We start from the raw sequence: 11,666 nt of genomic DNA on the forward strand, positions 1-11,666 counted from the left end.
TGCCCTGTAAACTTTCACACAATGCAAAATAAAAATATTTAATTTAAAAAAAAATAGTCCTCTATATATACACTTGTTGGACTCATCTGCCATATAGCTAGCTCTAATTATATAGACATGTGGGGGTCATCTGCCATGTAGCTATTACTCTGTACATGGACATCTTGGACTACAGTGCCATATAGCTAGCTCTAAGTATATGGACACGTTGTACTCATCTGCCATGTAGTGAGAATTCTGTATATGGAAATGTTTTACGAATCTGCAATGTACCAAGCTCTCTGTTTATGTCCATTTTGGACTCATCTGCCATGTAGCTAGCTCTCTATACATGGATATGTTGGACTGATCTGCCATGAATGTTGCTTTCTGTTTAAGAAGAAATTGGACTGGTCTGCCTTGTGTTTGAACATGTTGGACTTATCTGCCATATAGCCAAATCTCAGTGCATGAACATGTTGGACTCATCTGCCTTGAAGCTAGCTCTCCTTACATGGACATATTTGACTCATCTACTATGTTGCTAGTACTCTGTATATGGACATGTTGGATTCCTCTGCCATGCAGCTAGCTGACAGTATATGGACACATTGGATTCATCTGCCATGTAGCTAGCAATTTGTATATGGAAATGTTGCACTACTCTGCCATGTAGCTAGCTATTTGTATATGGACATTTTGGACTCATCTGCCAGGTATCTTGAACTCTGTATATGGAAGAGTTGCACTACTCTGAAATGTAGCAAGCTCTCTGTAGTTGGATATGTTGGAGTGATCTGCCATGAAGGTAGCTCTATGTATATGAACATATTGGACTTGGCTGTCATGTAGCTTGCTCTCAATTTATTGACATGTTGGACTCATCAGGCATGTAGCCAGCTCTGTGAGTATGAATATGTTGGATTCATCTGATCTGCCATGTTGCTAACTCTCAGTTATGGACATGTTAGACTCATCTGCCATGTAGCTAGTACTCTGTATATGAACATGTTGAACTACGCTGCCATGTAGTTAGCTCTCAGTACATGGACACGTTGAACTTATAAGCCATGTAGCTAGTACCCTGTATATGGAAATGTTGCAGTACTCCGCCATGTAGCTAGCTCTCTGTATATGGACATTTTCAACTCATCTGCCATGCAGCTAGCTCTCTGTACATGGATATGTTGGACTTATCTGTCATGTAGATAGCTCTCTGTATATGAAGATGTTGGACTTCTCTGCCATGTAGCTATCTCTCTGTATTTGGACATGTTGGACTCATCTGTCATGTAGCCAGCTGTCTGTGTATGAAGATGTTGGACTTATCTGACTTGTAGGTATCCCAGTAAATATACATGGGTTGGATTCATCTGCCATGTAGCCAGCTCTCAGTATATGGACACGTAGGACTTCTCTGCCATGTAGCTAGAACTCTGTATATGGAAATGTTGCACTACTCTGCCATATAGTGAGCTCTCAGTATATGGACACGTAGGACTACTCTGTCATGTAGCTAGAACCCTGTATATGGACATGTTGGACTACTATGAAATGAAGCTAGCTGTCAGTATATAGACACGTTGGACTCATCTACTATGTTGCTACAACACTGTATATGGAAATGTTGCACTACTCTGCTATGTAGCTAACTCTCGATGTATGTACATTTTGGACTCGTCTGCCATGTAGCTAGCTCTCTGTGCATGGATATATTGGATTGATCTGCTATGCAGGTAGCTCTCTGTAGTTAAACATATTGGACTTGTCTGACATGTAGCCAGCTTTCAATATATGGACATGTTGGACTCATCTGTCATATAGCTAGTGCTCTGTATATGGAATCTTGGACTACTCTAACATGTAGCTAGCTCTCAGTATACTGACATGTTGGACTCATCTGCCATGTAGATCGAACACTGTATATGGACATATTGGACTAACCTGCCATGTAGCTAGCTCTCAGTAGATCAACATGTTGGACTCATCAGCCATAGAGCCAGCTCTCTGTATATGAACACGTTGGACTCATCTGCCTTGTAGCTAGCCCCATGCATATACACATGTTGGACTCATTTGCTATGTAGCTAACACATAGTATATGGAAATGTTTGACTCATCTGTCATGTAGCTAATGCTCTGTATATGGACATGTTGGGCTACTCTGCCATGTACCAAGCTCTCAGTATATGGACATGTTAGACTAACCTGCCATGAAGCTAAAACTCTGTATATGGAAATGTTGCAATTTTCTTCCATGTAGCTATCTTTTTGTACTTGGATATGCTGGACTGATCTTCCATATATGTAGCTCTCTGTATATGAACATATTGGACTTGTTTGCCATATCACAAGTCTCAGTTTGTGGACATGTTGGACTCATGAGCCTTGTAGCCAGCTCTCTGTGTATTAACAAGTTGGACTCACCTGCCTTGTAGCTGGCCCTCTAAATATATACATGTTGGAATCATTTGCCATGTAGATAACTCTCAGTATATGGTCATGTTGGACTCACCTGCCATGTAGCTAGTACTCTATATCTGGATATGTTGGACTACTCTGTCATGTAGCTAGCTCTCAGTATATGGACAAGATGGACTCATCTGCCATGTAGCTAAAACTTTATATATGGAAATGTTTCACTATTCTGCCATGTAGCTAACTCTCAGTATATGGACACGATAAACTCATCTGCCATATAGCTACAACTGTGTATATAGACATGTTACACTACTCTGCCATGTAGCTACCTCTGTTTATGGCCATTCTGGACTATTTTGTGAATGGATATGTTATACTGATCTGCCATGTAGGTAGCTGTCTATATATAAACATATTGGACTTACATGTCATGTAGCTAGCTCTCAGTATATGGACATGTTGGACTACTCTGCCTTGTAGCCAGCTCTCTGTGTATGAACAAGTTGGACTCATCTGCCTTGTAGCTAGCCCTCTAAATATACACACGTTGGAATCAACTGCCATGTGGCTAACTCTCAGTATATGGTCATGTTGGACTCATCTGCCATGTAGCTAGTACTCTCTATATGGAAATGTTGGACTACTCTGCATGTAGATAGCTCTCACTATATGGACACGTTTGACTTATCTGAAATGTAGCTATAACTCTGTATATGGACACATTGGACTACTCTGCCATGTAGGTAGCTTTCAGTATATGGACACGATGGACTCATCTGTCATGTAGCTAGTACTCTATATATGGAATTGTTAGAGTACTCTTCCATGTAGCTAGCTCTCTATATATGGACATGATGGACTCATCAGCCATGGAGCCAGCTCTCTCTGTATGAACATTTTGGACTCATCTGCCTGTAGCTAACCCTCTAAATATACACATGTTGGATTCATCTGCAATGTAACCAACTCTCAGTATATGGACATGTTGCACTAATCTGCCTTGTAGCTAGTACTATGTATATCGACATGTTGGACTACTTTGCCATGTAGCTAGCTTTCAGTATATGGACACACAAGACTCATCTGTCATGTAGGTAAAACACTGTATATGGAAATGTTGCAATACACTGCCATGTAGCTAGTTCTCTGTATATGGACAGGTTGGACTCATCTGCCATGTAGCAAGCTCTCTGTTGATGGACACGAATGACTCATCTGAAATGTAGATGGAACCCTGTATATGGAAATACTACTGCCATGTAGTAGTCTGTACATGGAAATGTTGCACTACTCTGCCATGTAGCTAGGTCTAAATATATGGACACGGTGGACTCATCTGCCATGTAGCTAATACTCTGTATATGGACATGTTGGAATACTCTTCTATGTAGTTGGCTCAGTATATGGACACGTTGGACTGATTGGCCATATAGCTAGAACCCTGTATATGGAAATGTTGCACTACTCTGCAATGTAGCTAGCTCTCTATATATGGACATTTTGGACTCGTCTGCCATGTAGCTAGCTCTCGGTACATGAGTATGTTGGACTGAACTGCCATGTAGGTAGCTCTCTCTATATGAACATATTGTACTTGTCTGCCATGTACCTAGCTACCGCTCAGTATATGGACATGTTGGATTCATCACACATGTAGCCAGCTCTCTGTATATGAACATGGTGGACTCATCTGCCTTGTGGCGAGCCCTTTAAGTATACACATGTTGGACTCATCTGCTATTTAGCTAGAATTTTGTATATGGAAATGTTGCACTACTCTGCCATGTAGCTAGCTCTCAGTATATGGATACATTGGACTCATGTGCCATGTAGCTAAAATCTGTATATGGACATGTTGGACTACTCTGCCCTGTAGCTAGCTCTCAGTGTACAGACATGTTGGACTCATCTGCGATGTATCTCGAACTCTGTATATGGAAATGTTGCACTACTCTGCCATGCAGCTAGCTGTCTGTATATAGACATGTTGGACTCATCAGCCATGGAGCCAGCTCTCTGTATATGAACATGTTGGACTCATCTGCCTTGTAGCTATCCCTTCAAAATTACATATGTTGGACTCATCTGCCATGAAGCCAACTCTCAGTATATGGACATGTTGGACTCATCTGCCTTGTAGCTAGTTCCTTGTATATGGGAATGTTTCACTATTCTGCCATGTAGCTAGCTCTCAATATATGGACACTTTGAACTCATCTGTCATATAGCTAGTACTCTGTATATGGACATGTTGGACTACTCTGACATGTACTTGGATCTCAGTATATGGATACGTTGGACTGATTGGCCATATAGCTAGAACCCTGTATATGTTAATGTTGCACTACTCTTCCATGTATTTATCTCTCTGTACATGAATATGTTGGACTGATCTGCCATGTAGGTAGTTCTCCATATATGAACATATTGGACTTGTCTGCCATGTAGCTATCTAGTTCTCAGTATATGGACATGTTGGACTTATCAGCCATGTAGCCAGCTCTTTGTGTATGATCATGTTGGACTCATCTGCCTTGTAATGAGCTTTCTAAATATACACATGTTGGATTCATCTGCCATGTAGTTTACTCTCAGTATATGGACATGTTGGATTCTTCTGGCATGTAGCTAGCTCTCAGTATACGGACATGTTGAACTCATCAGCCATGTAGCCAGCCTTCTCTGTATGAACATGTTGGACTCATCTGCCTTGTTGATAGCCCTCTTTATATACACATGCTGGACTCATCTGCCATGTAGCTAGTACTCTGTATATGCACATTTTGAACTACTCTGCCATATAGCTAGCTCTCAGTATATGGACACATTGGACTCATCTACCATGTAGCTAGTACTCTGGATATGGACGTGTTGGACTACTAGCCCATGTACCTAGCTCTCAGTATATGGACACATTGGACACATCTGCCATGTGCTAGACATCTGTATATGGAAATCTTGCACTACTCTGCTTTGTAGCTGGCTCTCTGTATATGGACATTTTGGTCTCTTCTGCCATGTAGCTAGAACTCTGTGCATGGAAATGTTGGCCTGATCTACCATGTGGGTAGCTATCTGTATATGGACATTTTGGACTCATCTGCCATGTAGCTAGCTCTCTGTATATGGACATGTTGGACTCATCAGCCATGTAGCCAGCTCTCTTTGTATGACCATATTGGACTCATCTGCCTTGTTACTAGTCCTCTATATATACACATGTTGAAGTCATCTGCCATGTAGCTAGCTCTCAGTATATGGACATGTGGGAGTCATCTACCATGTAGCTAGTACTCTGTATATGGACATCTTGGACTACTGTGCCATGTAGCTAGCTCTAAGTATATGGACATGTTGTATTCATCTGCCATGTAACTAGAACTCTGTGTATGGACATGTTGCACTACACTGCCATGTAGTTATCTCTGTATATAGTCATTTTGGATTCATCTGACATTTAACTAGCTCTTTGCGCATGGATATGTTAGACTGATCTAACATATTAGGTAGATCACTGTTTACAAAGATATTGAAATTGTCTTCCATGTAGCAAGCTCTCTGTTTATGGATGTGTTGGACTCATCAGCCATCTAACCAGCTCTCTGTGTATGATCATGTTGGACTCATCTGTCTTGTAGCTAGCTCTCAGTATATGGACACATTGGACTTATATGCCATGTAGCTAGAACTCTGTATATGGAAATGTTGCACTACTCTGCCATGTAGATAGCTCTCTATATAGGGACGTTTAGGACTCATCTGCCATGTAGCTATCTCTCTATACATTGGTATGTTGAACTGATATGCCATGTAGGTAGCTCTCTGTATATGAAGATATTGTACAATGTAGCTAGCTCTCACAATATGGACATGTTGGACTCATCTGATATGTCACTAGTACTCCGTATATGGACACATTGGACTACTCTGCCATGTATCTAGAACTCTGTATATGGAAATGATGCACTACTCTGCCATGTAGCTAGCACTCTCTATATAGACATGTTGGACTCATCTGCCATGTAGCTCGAACCCTGTATATGGAAATGTAAGCTAGCTCTCTGAATATAGCATTTTGGATTCGTCTGCCATGTAGCTAGGTCATTGTACATGGATATGTTGGACTGATCTGCCATATAGGTAGCTCTGAGTATGTGAACATATTAGACTTGTCTTCCATGTACCTAACTCTCAATATATGGACATGTTGGACTAATCAGCCATGTAGCCAGCTTTCTGTATATGAACATGTTAGACTCATCTGCCTTGTACCTAACCCTCTAAATATACACATGTTGGACTCATCTGTCATTCAGCTAAATCTCAGCATATGGATATGTTGGACTCATCTGCCATGTAACTAGTAGTCTGTATATGAAAATGTTTCACTATCCTACCTTGTAACTAGAACTCTGTATATGGACATTTTGGACTCGTCTGTCATGTAGCTAGCTCTCTGTATATGCACATGTTGGACTTATCAGCCATGTAGCCAGCTCTCTCTGATTGAACATTTTGGACTCATCTGCCTTGTTGCTAGTCCTTTATATATACACATGTTGGACTCATCTGCCATGTAGTTAGCTCTCAGTATATGGACATGTGGGAGTCATCTGTCATGTAGCTACTACTCTGTATAAGGACATATTGCTCGACTCTGCCATGTAGCTAGCTCTAAGTATACGGACACGTTGGACTCATCTGCCATGTAGCTAGAACTCTGTATATGGACATGTTGCTCTACTCTGCCATTTAGGTATCTCTGTATATGGACATTTTGGCTTCAAGTGACATGTAGCTAGCTCTCTGTGCATGGATATGTTGGACTGATCTGTCATGTAGGTAGCTCTCCGTTTATAAAGATATTGGAAATATCTGCCATGTATCAAGCTCTCTGTTTATGGTCATGTTGGACTCTTCAGCCATATTGACAACTGTCTATGAATGAACATGTTGGACTCATCTGTCTTTTACCTAGCTCTCAGTATATGGACATGATGGACTCATCTGCCATGTAGCTAGCTCCTAGTATATGGACACATTGGACTCATCGGCCATGTAGCTAGAACTCTGTATATGGACATGTTGCACAACTCTGATATGTAGTTATCTCTGTATATAGACATTATTTTTACTCAATTAACATGTAGATAACTGTCTGTGCACGCATATATTGGACTGATCTGGCATGTAGGTAGCTCATTATTTATAAAGATTTTGGAATTTTCTGCCACGTAGCAAGCTCTCTGTATATGGACATGTTGGAGTCATCAGAGATATAGCCATCTCTCTGCATATGAACGTGTTGGACTCATATGCTTGGTAGACAGCTCTCAATCTATGGGCATGTTGGACTCATCTGCCATGTAGCTAGCTCTTAGTATTTGGACACTTTGGACTCATCCGCCAAGGAGCTAGACCTCTGTATATGGAAATCTTGCACTACTCTGCCATATAGCTATCTCTCTGTATAGGGACACGTTGGACTCATCTGCCATGTAGCTAGAACTCTGTATATGGAAATGTTGCAATACTCTACCATGTAGCTATCACTCTGTATATGGACATTTTGGACTTGTCTGCCATGTAGCTAGCTCTCTGTATATGGACATGTGGGACTCATCAGCCATGTAGCCATCTCTCTAAGTATGAACATGTTGGACTCATCTGCCTTGTAGCTATAACTCTACATATACACATGTTGGCCTCATCTTCCATTAAGCTAGCTCGCAGTATATGGACATGTTGGACTCATCAGCAATGTAGCCAACTCCCTGTTTATGAACATGCTGGACTCATCTGACTTGTAAATAACCCTCTAAATACACACATGATGGATTCATATGCCATGTAGCTAGCTCTCAGTATATGGACATGTTGGACTCATCAACCATGTAGCCAGCTCTCTCTGTATGAACATGTTGGACTCATCTGCCTTGTTGCTACTCCAAAATATATACACATGTTGGACTCATCTGCCATGTAGCTATTACTCTGTATATGAACATTTCGGATTACTTTGCCATGTAGCTGGCTCTGAGTATATCAACACGATGGACTCATCTGCTATGTAGCTATAACTCTGTATATGGACATGTTGCACTACTCTGCCATGTAAGTATCTCTGTATATGGACATTTTGTATTCAACTGACATGTAGCTAGCTCTCCGCGCATAGATATGTTGGACTGATCTGCCATGTAGGTAGCTCTCTGTTTATAAAGATATTGGAATTGTCTACCATGTAGCACATTCTCTGTATATGGACATGTTGGACTCATCAAACATATAGCCTGCTCTCTGTATATGGACATGTTGGACTCATCAGGCACGCAGCCAGCAATTTGTGTATGAACTTGCTGGACTCATCTGCCTTGAAGATAGCCCTCTAAATATACACATGTTGGATTCATCTTACATGCAGCTAGCTCTCAGAATATGGACATGTTGAAATTATCTTCTATGTCACTAATACTCTGTATATGGACACGTTGGATTACTCTGCCATGTATCTAGAACTCTGTATATGGAAATGATGCACTACTCTGCCATGTAGCTAGCTCTCTGTATATGGACATGTTGGATTCATCTGCCATGTAGCTAGAACCCTGTATATGGAATATACAGAACTCTGTATATACAGAGTTCTAGGTACAAGGCAGATGAGTCTAACTTTTCTATATACAGAAAGCTAGCTACATGGTAGAGTATCGCACCATTTCCATATACAGAGTTGCAGCTACATGGCAGAGGTGTTTAACGTGTCCATATACTGAGAGCTAGCTGCATGGCAGAGTAGTCCAACATGTCCATATTCAGTGTAGTAGCTACATGGCAGATGTCTCCAACGTGTCCATATACTGAAGGCCACTTACATGGCACACAAATCCAATATGTTCATATACATAGAGCAACCTACTTGGAAGATCAGTCCAACATATCCATGTACCGAGAGCTAGCTACATAGCAAATGAATCCAAAATGTACATATACAGCGAGCTAGCTACATGGCAGTGTAGTGCAACATTTCCTTATAAAGAGTTCTAGGTACATGGCAGATGTGTCCAATGCAACCATACACTGAGAGTAAGCTACATGGCAGAGCAGTCCAACATGTCCATATATAGAGTATTAGCTACATGCCAGATATGTCCTACTTTAACATATACTTCGAGAAACCCACATGGCAGACAAGTCCAATATGTTCATCTACAGATAGCTAGCTACATGGCAGATCAGTCCAACATATCCATGTACAGAGAGCTAGCTACATGGCAGAGTAGTTCAACATGTCCATATTCAGGGTTCTAGCTACAGGACAAATATATTCAATGTGTCCATATACTGAGAGCCACCTACATTTCTGACAAGTCCAATATGTTCATATACAGAGAGCTGCCTACTTGGCCGATCAGTCCAACATATCCAAGTACAGAGAGCTAGATACAAGGCAGAGGATTACAAAATGACCATATAGAGAGAGCTAGCTACATGGCATGGTAGTACAACATTTCCATATACTGAGTTCTAGCTACATGGCAGATGTGTCAAAGGTGTTCATATAGATAGAGCTAGATACATTGCAGAAAAGTGCAACATTCCAATATACATAGTTCAAGTTACATGGCAGATGTGTCCAACGTGTCCCTATACTTAGAGCTAGCTACATGGCAGAGTAGGCCAACATGTCCATATTCAGGGTAGTAGCTACATAGCATATGTGTCCAACTTGTCCATCTTCTGAGAGCCACATACAGGGCAGAAAAGTCCTATATGTTTATATACAGAGTGCTACCTACATGCCAAATCAGTTCAACATATCCATGTACAGAGAGCTAGCTACATGGTAGACGAGTCTAAAATGTCCATATACAGAAAGCTATCTACATGGCAGGGTAGTGCAACATTTCCATATAAAGAGTTCTAGCTACAAGCCAGATGAGTACAAATTGTCTATATACAGAGAGCTAGCTACATGGCAGAGTACTCCAACAGGTCCATATTCAGAGTTCTAGCTATATAGCAGATATTTCCAATGTGTCCATATACTGAGAGCTAGCTACATGGCAGACAAGTCCAATATGTTTATATACAGAGAACTACCTACTTGGCAGATCAGACCAACATATCCATGTACAGAGAGCTAGCTATGTGGCAGAAAAGTCCAAAATGTCCATATACAGAGAGCTAGCTTCATGGCAGGGTAGTGCAACATTTCCATATACAGATTTCTAAGTACAAGGCAAATGAGTGCAACTTGTCTATATATAGAGATCTAGCTACATGACAGAGTAATGCAACATTTCCATATACAGAGTTCTAGGTACATTGCAGATGTGTCCAACGTTTCCATACACAGAGAGCTAGCTACATGGCAGAGCAGTCCAACAGGTCCATATAAAGGGTACTAGCTACATGGCAGATGAGTCCAACATGTCCATATACTGAGAACTAGCTACATGACAGACAACTCAAATATATTCATATACACAGAGCTACATACTTTGCAAATCAGTGTAACATATCCTTGGACAGACAGCTAGTTACATGGCAGACGAGTCAAAAATGTCCATATACTGAGAGCTAGCAACATGGAACGGTACTGCAACATTTCCATATACAGAGTTCTAACTACATGGCAGATGTGTACAAGGTGTCCATATATTGAGAACTATCTACATGGCAGACAAGTCCAATATGTTCATATACAGTGAGCTACCTACTTGGCAGATCAGTACAACATATCCATGTACAGAGAGCTAGCTACATGGCTGACGTGTCCAAAATGTCCACACACAGAGAGCTAGCTTCATGGCCTTTTAGTGCAACATTTCCATATTCAGAGTTCTAGCTACAAGGCAGATGAGTCCAACTGGTCTATATATAGACAGCTAGCTACATGGCAGGGTAGTGCAACATTTCCATATACACAATTCTAGCTACATGGCAGATGTGTCCAACGTGTCCATATACTGAGAACTAGCAACATGCAGAGTAGTCCAACACGTTCATATTTAGGGTAGTAGCTACATGGAAGATGTGTCCAACGTGTACTTGTACTGAGAGCCACTTACATGGCAGACAAATCCAATATGTTCATATAAAGAGAGCTACCTACTTGGCAGATCAGTCCAACATATCCATGTATAGAGAGCTAGCTACATGGCAGACAAGTCCAAAATGTCCATATACAGAGAGCTCGGGCCATGGCAGGATAGTGAAACATTTCTATATACAAAATTCTAGGTATAAGACAGATGAGTCCA

Source organism: Chrysochloris asiatica, unplaced genomic scaffold (assembly GCF_000296735.1).
Source record: "Chrysochloris asiatica unplaced genomic scaffold, ChrAsi1.0 scaffold00152, whole genome shotgun sequence".
Lineage (NCBI taxonomy): Eukaryota > Metazoa > Chordata > Mammalia > Afrosoricida > Chrysochloridae > Chrysochloris > Chrysochloris asiatica.